At 66.0% G+C, this 10000-nt stretch overlaps 1 non-coding gene across 1 annotated transcript in view; it reads right to left on the reverse strand.

The window, feature by feature from the left end:
• Positions 1-390, reverse strand: part of LOC141281755 (18S ribosomal RNA) — a 1855-nt gene extending 1465 nt beyond the window's left edge. The window contains exon 1 of the ribosomal RNA XR_012336120.1: positions 1-390. This exon is cut by the window's left edge and continues 1465 nt beyond it. This is a non-coding gene — a ribosomal RNA (18S ribosomal RNA).
• Positions 391-10000: the final 9610 nt, after the last annotated feature.

The raw sequence follows: 10000 nt of genomic DNA on the forward strand, positions 1-10000 counted from the left end.
CCCGTGGTCACCATGGTAGGCGCCTAAAGTACCATCGAAAGTTGATAGGGCAGACATTCGAATGAGTCGTCGCCGCCGCGGGGGCGCGCGATCGGCTCGAGGTTATCCTGAGTCACCAAAGCGGCCGGGGCGCGCCCGGAGACGCGTCCCGGATGGGTTTTGGGTCTGATAAATGCACGCGTCCCCGGCCCTCGCGGGCCGGGTCGGCGCTCGTTTGCATGTATTAGCTCTGGAATTGCCACAGTTATCCAAGTACGGGTGGAGCGATCAAAGGAACCATAACTGATTTAATGAGCCATTCGCAGTTTCACTGTACCGGCCGTGTGCACTTAGACCTGCATGGCTTAATCTTTGAGACAAGCATATGTTACTGGCAGGATCAACCAGGTAGTGTAGCCGTAGGAGAGCCTCGCTCTGACCCGGGGTTCACGCGGCGCGGGTCCCGGTTTCCACCCCCCGGGGGGAGCGGGACCGGGGCCACTCTCGTGTGGCTCTCCCCTCTCGTAGGCTGAGGGGCGGCCGGGTGGGCCGTAACCGAGGAAAGGTGCGTTTCGCGGGGCCGGGTGGCCGCGACGGGCCGGGGGCGTCTCCGCCCTCGGTCGCCGAGGCCCTCGCCGGCCGCCGGTGGCGGACCTTCGCGTCTGACGGACCGTCTGAGTCTCCCGCGGAAAGGGTCGGGCGGGCTCCGGAGAGCCCCCCTGGAGGCGAGAGCGCCGGGTCGGGGAGGAACCGACCGCCCATGGCGGCCGACGCGCTAACGTCGGCCGGGCGGAGGCCTGCCCCAGGCGCAGTTCGATTTCCAGAATCTCAGGGCCATGACACACAAAGCGTATCCGGGCGTCACCCCGTAACGGGTCATTAAGGCTGAGACGTGGGCGGCCCTGTCCCGCCCGGGGTTTCGTTTAGCGGCCGACGCCGGTTCGTTTTGCGGCCGAACGACGCCGGTTCGTTTAGCGGCCGAACGAAGCCGGCTCGTTTAACGGCCGAGGCCAGCCGGGTTCGTCCCTTCCTTGGATGATTTGCCATTCGTAATAAGAATCGTCACTACCTCAGTGCAGAGGGACTTTTTCGAGGCATTTGTGTCCGCTCGAGAGGCCTCTCGCTGGGCTCGAGAGGTCATGGGATCCGGTAGCCTATCACCTTGGAGAATCAGCGAGGTGCTCTTCCCTATATACCCGATGGCACCTGTTCGGGCCACCGTCCCCTGCTGGACGGGGCCCGGCTCTGTACCGCCCCAGACAGAGCGCCTTCGTCGGTCACGAAGGCAGGGTCGTGGACCCTGGAAGCGCACGAGCCACCCGACTCGGCTTCCATAGCGGCTGGCGGCCCTGGCCCGCCCGAGACGAAGCGCCTTCGTCGGTCAGACAGATAGGGTCGAGGACCCTGGAAGTGCGAGAGCCACCCGACTCGACTTCCACGGCGGCCCGGAGGCCGGGCCCGTCCCCGTCCGTGCCCGGGGACGGGGCACCTTCGTCGGTCAAACGCGTTGGGTCTTGGACCCTGGAAGTGCACGAGCCACCCAACTCGACTTCCATAGCGGTCGGCGGCCCCGTACCGCCCCAGACAGAGCACCTTCGTCGGTCACGAAGAGAGGGTCTTGGACCCTGGAAGTACACGAGCAACCCAACTCGACTTCCATAGCGGTCGGCGGCCCCGTACCGCCCCAGACAGAGCACCTTCGTCGGTCACGAAGAGAGGGTCTTGGACCCTGGAAGTTCACGAGCAACCCAACTCGACTTCCATAGCGGTCGGCGGCCCTGTCCCGCCCCAGACGATGCACCTTCGTCTGTCACACAGATAGGGTCTTGGACCCTGGAAGCCGTCCCCCTCGACTTCCGTAACGGTCGGCGGCCCTGTCCCGCCGCAGACGGGTCACCACTCCGTCTGTCTGTAGGGTCTTGGACCCTGGAAGCCGCCCCACTCGACTTCCATCGCGGTCGGCGGCCCTGGCCCGCCGCAGACGGGTCGCCACTCCGTCTGTCTGTAGGGTCTTGGACCCTGGAAGCCGCCCCACTCGACTTCCATCGCGGTCGGCGGCCCTGGCCCGCCGCAGACGGGTCGCCACTCCGTCCGTCTATAGGGTCTTGGACCCTGGAAGCCGCCACACTCGACTTCCATCGCGGTCGGCGGCCCTGTCCCGCCGCAGACGGTGTGCCACTCCGTCTGTCACACAGATACATAAGGGTGTCTCGGAACCCCGGACGCCGACCGAGACGAAACGCGTGGGGTCGGTGCGCCCGAGAGGGTAGGGTGCCCCGGGGCCGGCCGCTCGCTCCGACCGGCTTCCGGGACTCCTTGACCGCTCGGGAGACCTATCCACGCGCCCGCGCCGACCGGCGGCCGGGGGCCCTCGACCGCCACACGCGTACCGACGACCGGGGGGTTTCCGTTTTACGGCCGACGCCGAGATCCTTCGACGGTTCCAACAGGGGTTGTTACGCTTTTGTGTTCGCCCGTGTCTGAGCATATATGGTCGGGTCGAACCTTTGAGGCCGTAGCCTGGAGATCCAGGGCGGATCTTTTCTCACAACACGTGTGTCTTTGAGGCCGTAGCCTAGATCCAGAGACTTTAGGATCTTTTTAGCAGTTTTAAGGCCGTAGCCTTGATCCAGGGCGGATCTTTTGAGCAGTTTTAAGGCCGTAGCCTTGATCCAGGGCGGATCTTTTCACAGGTTTTAAGCCGAAGCGCCTTGATCCAGGGACTTTTGGATCTTTTTTTGCCGTTTTTAGGCCGTAGCCTTGATCCAGGGCGGATCGTTTTGCGGCCGTAGCCGAGTTCCATCACCCAAGGTAGCTTTAGTTTTTAGGCATTAGCCTTGATGATCCAGGGCGGATCGTTTTGCGGCCGTAGCCGAGTTCCATCACCCAAGGTAGCTTTAGTTTTTAGGCATTAGCCTTGATGATCCAGGGCGGATCGTTTTTTCCCATCTTTCGGGTATGAGCTCTTTAATTGTGAGCCTTCGGCCGACACTCGCCCGGGGCGCTGCCTCACATCAGACGCCCTTCGTCCGTTCCAACCGTTCCAGTTCTTTTAACGGTTTTTCGTTCATCGCACACCGACGCGCACAGACCTTTCTTGGGATCTGTCGCAGGGAGGGAGGACGCTGGAGGTCCACTTCGAGGCACCCATCCCTATATACCCGATGGCACCTGTTCAAACGACCGCCCCTTGAGAGAAGGGGCCCTTCCCGTGGCTCGTCCGGGAGGAGGCGCCCGCGTCGGAAGGCGCCGTAAGGTCGGAGACCCTGGAAGTGCACGAGTCACCCGCTTTTACCTCCAGGCCCTCTGTCGTACTTCTCGTGTCCGCTCACGAGACCTCTTTTCGGCTTTATGGAAGTGCACGAGTCACCCGCTTTTGCCTTTTCTGGAAGTGCACGAGTCACCCGCTTTTGCTTCCAGGCCCTCTGTCGTACTTCTCGTGTCCGCTCACGAGACCTCTCTTCGGCCTGGGGGTGCGCCACGTACACCCCCGCGTCCGCATTCGAGTCACCTCTTCGGGCTCATGAGGTAGGGTCGGTGACCCTGGAAGTCAGAGACTTCCAGGCCTTCTGTCGTACACCCTCGCGTCCGCTCACGAGACCTCTCTTCGGCCTGGGGGTGCGCCACGTACACCCTCCCGCGTCCGCTTTCGAGTCACCACTCTGGGCTACGGAGGTAGGGACGTGTGCCCTGGAGGAACCTGACTTCCAGGAGGGAGGGCCGCCCTGTCAGGCCCGCTTTCGAGTCACCCATCTGGGCTAAGGAGGTAGGGACGTGTGCCCTGGAGGAACCAGACTTCCAGGAGGGAGGGCCGCCCTGTCAGGCCCGCTTTCGAGTCACCCATCTGGGCTAAGGAGGTAGGGACGTGTGCCCTGGAGGAACCAGACTTCCAGGAGGGAGGGCCGCCCTGTCAGGCCCGATTTCGAGTCACCCATCTGGGCTAAGGAGGTAGGGACGTGTGCCCTGGAGGAACCAGACTTCCAGGAGGGAGGGCCGCCCTGTCAGGCCCGCTTTCGAGTCACCCATCTGGGCTAAGGAGGTAGGGACGTGTGCCCTGGAGGAACCAGACTTCCAGGAGGGAGGGCCGCCCTGTCAGGCCCGCTTTCGAGTCACCCATCTGGGCTAAGGAGGTAGGGACGTGTGCCCTGGAGGAACCAGACTTCCAGGAGGGAGGGCCGCCCTGTCAGGCCCGATTTCGAGTCACCCATCTGGGCTAAGGAGGTAGGGACGTGTGCCCTGGAGGAACCGGACTTCCAGGAGGGAGGGCCGCCCTGTCAGGCCCGATTTCGAGTCACCCATCTGGGCTAAGGAGGTAGGGACGTGTGCCCTGGAGGAACCGGACTTCCAGGAGGGAGGGCCGCCCTGTCAGGCCCGCCTCGGAGTCACCTCTCTGGGCTAAGGAGGTAGGGACGTGTGCCCTGGAGGAACCAGACTTCCAGGAGGGAGGGCCGCCCTGTCAGGCCCGCCTCGGAGTCACCCATCTGGGCTAAGGAGGTAGGGACGTGTGCCCTGGAGGAACCAGACTTCCAGGAGGGAGGGCCGCCCTGTCAGGCCCGCTTTCGAGTCACCCATCTGGGCTAAGGAGGTAGGGACGTGTGCCCTGGAGGAACCAGACTTCCAGGAGGGAGGGCCGCCCTGTCAGGCCCGATTTCGAGTCACCCATCTGGGCTAAGGAGGTAGGGACGTGTGCCCTGGAGGAACCAGACTTCCAGGAGGGAGGGCCGCCCTGTCAGGCCCGATTTCGAGTCACCCATCTGGGCTAAGGAGGTAGGGACGTGTGCCCTGGAGGAACCAGACTTCCAGGAGGGAGGGCCGCCCTGTCAGGCCCGCTTTCGAGTCACCCATCTGGGCTAAGGAGGTAGGGACGTGTGCCCTGGAGGAACCAGACTTCCAGGAGGGAGGGCCGCCCTGTCAGGCCCGCCTCGGAGTCACCTCTCTGGGCTAAGGAGGTAGGGACGCGTGCCCTGGAGGAACCAGACTTCCAGGAGGGAGGGCCGCCCTGTCAGGCCCGCCTCGGAGTCACCCATCTGGGCTAAGGAGGTAGGGACGTGTGCCCTGGAGGAACCAGACTTCCAGGAGGGAGGGCCGCCCTGTCAGGCCCGCTTTCGAGTCACCCATCTGGGCTAAGGAGGTAGGGACGTGTGCCCTGGAGGAACCAGACTTCCAGGAGGGAGGGCCGCCCTGTCAGGCCCGCCTCGGAGTCACCCATCTGGGCTACGGAGGCAGGGACGCGTGCCCTGGAGGAACCAGACTTCCAGGAGGGAGGGCCGCCCTGTCAGGCCCGCTTTCGAGTCACCCATCTGGGCTACGGAGGTAGGGACGTGTGCCCTGGAGGAACCAGACTTCCAGGAGGGAGGGCCGCCCTGTCAGGCCCGCTTTCGAGTCACCCATCTGGGCTACGGAGGTAGGGACGTGTGCCCTGGAGGAAACGGACTTCCAGGAGGGAGGGCCGCCCTGTCAGGCCCGCCTCGGAGTCACCTCTCTGGGCTAAGGAGGCAGGGACGTGTGCCCTGGAGGAACCAGACTTCCAGGAGGGAGGGCCGCCCTGTCAGGCCCGCTTTCGAGTCACCCGTCTGGGCTACGGAGGTAGGGACGTGTGCCCTGGAGGAACCGGACTTCCAGGAGGGAGGGCCGCCCTGTCAGGCCCGCCTCGGAGTCACCTCTCTGGGCTAAGGAGGCAGAGACGTGTGCCCTGGAGGAACCGGACTTCCAGGAGGGAGGGCCGCCCTGTCAGGCCCGCCTCGGAGTCACCTCTCTGGGCTAAGGAGGCAGGGACGTGTGCCCTGGAGGAACCGGACTTCCAGGAGGGAGGGCCGCCCTGTCAGGCCCGCCTCGGAGTCACCTCTCTGGGCTAAGGAGGCAGAGACGTGTGCCCTGGAGGAACCGGACTTCCAGGAGGGAGGGCCGCCCTGTCAGGCCCGCCTCGGAGTCACCTCTCTGGGCTAAGGAGGCAGGGACGTGTGCCCTGGAGGAACCAGACTTCCAGGAGGGAGGGCCGCCCTGTCAGGCCCGCTTTCGAGTCACCCATCTGGGCTACGGAGGTAGGGACGTGTGCCCTGGAGGAACCGGACTTCCAGGAGGGAGGGCCGCCCTGTCAGGCCCGCCTCGGAGTCACCTCTCTGGGCTAAGGAGGCAGGGACGTGTGCCCTGGAGGAACCGGACTTCCAGGAGGGAGGGCCGCCCTGTCAGGCCCGCCTCGGAGTCACCCATCTGGGCTACGGAGGTAGGGACGCGTGCCCTGGAGGAACCATACTTCCAGGAGGGAGGGCCGCCCTGTCAGGCCCGCCTCGGAGGCCTCCCCTCGGGCAGGGGAGGCAGGGTCGGGGACCCTGGAGGAACCGGACTTCCAGGAGGGAGGGCCGCCCTGTCAGGCCCGCCTCGGAGGCCTCCCCTCGGGCAGGGGAGGCAGGGTCGGGGACCCTGGAGGTGCCGGACCTCCAGGGGGACGGAGGCCGAACCCGTGGCCGGGGAGGGTGAGCCTTGCCGGGCTAGGCTCGCGCGGGTTCGAAGGCCTGGTTCGAGAGGACCCCTTCCCCTATATACCCGATGGCACCTGTTCACACTACTGCCCTTTCGAGAGGGGACCCCGACCGGTCCGCGGCCGGGACGGCGCACCTCGGTCGGCCTCGGCGAGTGGGTCGGGGTGCCTGGAGGTGCGCGAGCGGACCCGCCTGGAAGTGCGCGAGCCACCCGACTCTGGCGGCCGGCGCCCCCGGGCCCGTGCCCGCGGCCGACTCGTCTGACCCGGCATCGTCAAGGTCACCAATACCACGGAGCGTCTACGACGCCCCGTTTCCGAGATATCGGCCAATGAACTGCCGGGCGCCGTATCTCGGCCGGGGAAGGTCCTACGGACTCGGGGCCGGGCTCGTCGGAAAGGTCTCGCCCGGGGCTTTCCGACGAGACCGGCCGCGGGTCCGTGCGACCCCGGGGGCCCGAGATACTTCCGGTCGAAAATTCGAATTTCGTTACCGCGCTGCTCCGGCGCCCCGGGTCCGGGGCCTTCGCCCTTCGGGTGGGTGGCTCCTCCGCGGGGGGCCTTTCGAACGAGCCCACCCGCGCGTCGCTAGCCCTTTCCGGGGCCGAGATACGGCCTACCCCCGCGGGATTTTCCCACGGCCGTTTCTCGGGCGCCTCGGGTCCGGGGCCTTCGCCCTTCGGGTCGGTCGCTATGCCGGAGGGGAGCTTTCGAACGAGCCCTCCCTCGAGTCTCTGGCCCTTTCCCGGGCCGAGATACGGGCGGGTGGTCGCGGAATTTTCGCTCGTCCGGGGCTCCGGCGCCCCTAGCGTCCGCCTCGGAGGTCGCCCGGACGCGCGGCCGGTCTCGTTCGAAAGGTCCGTCCCGGGGCTTTCCGACGAGCCCGGCCTCGGGTCCGTGCGACCCCGCCCGCCGGAGATACGTCCGGTCGAAGCTCGCGGAAATTCCCGCGGCCGTATCTCGGGCGCCTCGGGTCCGGGGCCTTCGCCCTTTGGGTCGGTCGCTCCGCCGGAGGGGGCCTTTCGAACGAGCCTACCCGCGAGCCTCTAGCCCCTTCCCCGGCCGAGATACGGCGGTCTATGCCCGGATTTTCCCACGGCCGTTTCTCGGGCGCCTCGGGTCCGGGGCCTTCGCCCTTCGGGTCGGTCGCTATGCCGGAGGGGAGCTTTCGAACGAGCCTACCCGCGAGCCTCTAGCCCTTTCCCCGGCCGAGATACGGCGGTCCCTCCCCGGATTTTCCCACGGCCGCAGCACGGGCGCCTTTGCTCGGATCGACTCGCCCTTTGGGTCGGTTGCTCTACCGGAGCGGCCCTATCCAACGAGCCAACCCTCGTCTCTCTAACCCTTTCCCCGGCCGAGATACGGCGGTCCCTCCCCGGATTTTCCCACGGCCGCAGCACGGGCGCCTTTGCTCGGATCGACTCGCCCTTTGGGTCGGTTGCTCTACCGGAGCGGCCCTATCCAACGAGCCAACCCTCGTCTCTCTAACCCTAAGCCCGGCCGAGATACGGCGGTCCCTCCCCGGATTTTCCCACGGCCGCAGCACGGGCGCCTTTGCTCGGATCGACTCGCCCTTTGGGTCGGTTGCTCTACCGGAGCGGCCCTATCCAACGAGCCAACCCTCGTCTCTCTAACCCTAAGCCCGGCCGAGATACGGCGGTCCCTCCCCGGATTTTCCCACGGCCGCAGCACGGGCGCCTTTGCTCGGATCGACTCGCCCTTTGGGTCGGTTGCTCTACCGGAGCGGCCCTATCCAACGAGCCAACCCTCGTCTCTCTAACCCTAAGCCCGGCCGAGATACGGCGGTCCCTCCCCGGATTTTCCCACGGCCGCAGCACGGGCGCCTTTGCTCGGATCGACTCGCCCTTTGGGTCGGTTGCCCTACCGGAGCGGCCCTATCCAACGAGCCAACCCTCGTCTCTCTAACCCTAAGCCCGGCCGAGATACGGCGGTCCCTCCGCGGATTTTCCCACGGCCGCAGCACGGGCGCCTTTGCTCGGATCGACTCGCCCTTTGGGTCGGTTGCTCTACCGGAGCGGCCCTATCCAACGAGCCAACCCGCTTCTCTCTAACCCTAAGCCCGGCCGAGATACGGCGGTCCCTCCGCGGATTTTCCCACGGCCGCAGCTCGGGCGCCTTTGCTCGGATCGACTCGCCCTTCGGGTCGGTTGCTCTACCGGAGCGGCCCTATCCAACGAGCCAACCCGCTTCTCTCTAACCCTAAGCCCGGCCGAGATACGGCGGTCCCTCCCCGGATTTTCCAACGGCCGCAGCTCGGGCGCCTTTGCTCGGATCGACTCGCCCTTTGGGTCTGTTGCTCCACCCGAGCGGACCTTTCCAACGAGCCAACCCTCGTCTCTCTAACCCTAAGCCCGGCCGAGATACGGGGTACCACCGCCTGACCTTTAAACGGCCGTAACTCGGGCGCCTTTGCTCGGATCGACTCGCCCTTTGGGTCGGTTGCTCCACCCGAGGGGACCTTTCGAACGAGCCTACCCGCTTCTCCCTAACCCCAAGCCCGGCCGAGATACGGCGGTCCCTCCGCGGATTTTCCCACGGCCGCAGCTCGGACGCCTTTGCTCGGATCGACTCGCCCTTTGGGTCGGTTGCTCTACCGGAGCGGCCCTTTCCAACGAGCCAACCCTCGTCTCTCTAACCCTAAGCCCGGCCGAGATACGGGGCACCACCGCCTGACCTTTAAACGCCCGTAGCTCCGGCGCACAAAGTCCCAGGACTTCGCCCTTTGGGTCGGTTGCTCCACCGGAGGGGACCTTTCCAACGAGCCAACCCGCGTCTCTCTAACCCCAAGCCCGGCCGAGATACGGGGCACCACCGCCTGACCTTTAAACGCCCGTAGCTCGGGCGCCTTGGGTCGGATCGACTCGTCCCTTGGGTCGGTTGCTCTACCGGAGCGGACCTATCCAACGAGCCAACCCGCGCCTCTCTAACCCTAAGCCCGGCCGAGATACGGGGTACCACCCCTTGATATTCCCACGGCCGTAGCTCCGGAGCCCTTCGCCGCAGCCCTTCGGGACACCCACCCTCGGACGACCCGCGGAGGGACCTTTCCAACGAGCCAACCCTCGCCTCTCTAACCCTTTCCCCGGCCGAGATACGGGGTACCACCCCTTGATATTCCCACGGCCGTAGCTCCGGAGCCCTTCGCCGCAGCCCTTCGGGACACCCACCCTCGGACGCCCCGCGAATGGACCTTTCCAACGAGCCAACCCTCGCCTCTCTAACCCTTTCCCCGGCCGAGATACGGGGTACCACCCCTTGATATTCCCACGGCCGTAGCTCCGGAGCCCTTCGCCGCAGCCCTTCGGGACACCCACCCTCGGACGCCCCGCGGAGGGACCTTTCCAACGAGCCAACCCTCGCCTCTCTAACCCTTTCCCCGGCCGAGATACGACCCCGAGAACTGTGGCACCTCTACCCGACCACAGTGCACCCGAGGCCGGCCTCGGACCCCCGAGGACGGTGGCACCTCTACCCGACCACAGTGCACCCGAGGCCGGCCCCGGACCCCCGAGGACGGTGGCC

The sequence above is a fragment of the Paramisgurnus dabryanus genome, unplaced genomic scaffold (genome assembly GCF_030506205.2).
Source record: "Paramisgurnus dabryanus unplaced genomic scaffold, PD_genome_1.1 h2tg000242l_1_61393__unordered_in_group10, whole genome shotgun sequence".
Lineage (NCBI taxonomy): Eukaryota > Metazoa > Chordata > Actinopteri > Cypriniformes > Cobitidae > Paramisgurnus > Paramisgurnus dabryanus.